This window comes from Elephantulus edwardii, unplaced genomic scaffold, assembly GCF_000299155.1.
Source record: "Elephantulus edwardii isolate Elephantulus edwardi_28Jun2011 unplaced genomic scaffold, EleEdw1.0 scaffold00229, whole genome shotgun sequence".
NCBI classification, from domain to species: domain Eukaryota; kingdom Metazoa; phylum Chordata; class Mammalia; order Macroscelidea; family Macroscelididae; genus Elephantulus; species Elephantulus edwardii.
The window spans coordinates 3,705,576-3,706,616 of record NW_006399979.1 but is presented as its reverse complement, the minus strand read 5'-3'; positions in this window follow the sequence as shown (position 1 = coordinate 3,706,616).

Genomic DNA, 1,041 nt, shown 5'->3' with positions numbered 1-1,041 from the left:
CCTATTCACTGTCCAACTCTCCAATGCATAGCACATAATTGTGAAGACTATAGCCCGGATCAGGCACACCTTAGTCTCCAGTCTGATGTCATTGCTCTTTAGTACTCTTGAGAGATCCCTCAAAGCTGACTTTCCCAATGCAATCCATCTCCTGATTTCCTGGTTGCTGTTACTAAGAGTGTTCACTGTGGAAACAAGTAAACTAAAATTGTTAACTATCTTAATCTCTTCACCATCCATACTGATGCTGCCAATTCCATTTGGCCCAGTGGTGAGAATCTTTGTCTTCTACATGTTGAGCTTCAATCCATATTGAAGACTGCAGTCCTTGACCTTCTGCAGCAAGCACTTCAGATCCTCCTCAGTTTCAGCAATCAGGGTTGTGTCATCCACATAACACAGGTTGTTGATGATTCTTCCGCCTATCCTGATGCCACATTCCTCCTCATACAGCCCCATCTCAGATGATCTGTTCTGCATACAGATTGAAAAGGTATATCCCTCTGAATTTAAATACTAACTCAGGAACAGGTTTGAGGCTTTGAACACTAATGAACAAACCCCTGATGAGCTGTGGGAAAATATCAAGATTATCATCTATGAAGAATGTAAAAGGTTTGCAAAGACAGAGGAAGAAGAAAAGATGCAAATGGATGTCCGAAGAGACTTCAAATAGTGCACTAGAGTGCTGAGAAGCCAAAGCAAAGGGAAGAAATCAAGAAGTTAAGGAGCTGAATAGAAGATATCAAAGGGTGCTCAGAACAAGGCAAAGAACTAGAATGGAATGTGTGAGGAGATGGAGTGGGAAAGTCAAAAGGGCTGAACTCACTCAGCATATCTTAAGCTGAGGGAATTAAAAAACAAACTCAAGCCAAGGGCTGTAATGTTTAAGGTTTCTATGGGCAGAATATTGCATGATTCAGTAAGGATTAAAGGTAGATGGAAGAGTATATAGTACCAAAAAGAATTGGCTGACACAGAAGACTTAAGAAACAGCATATGATCAAGAAACAGTGGTGATGAAGGAGTAAGTTCAAGCTG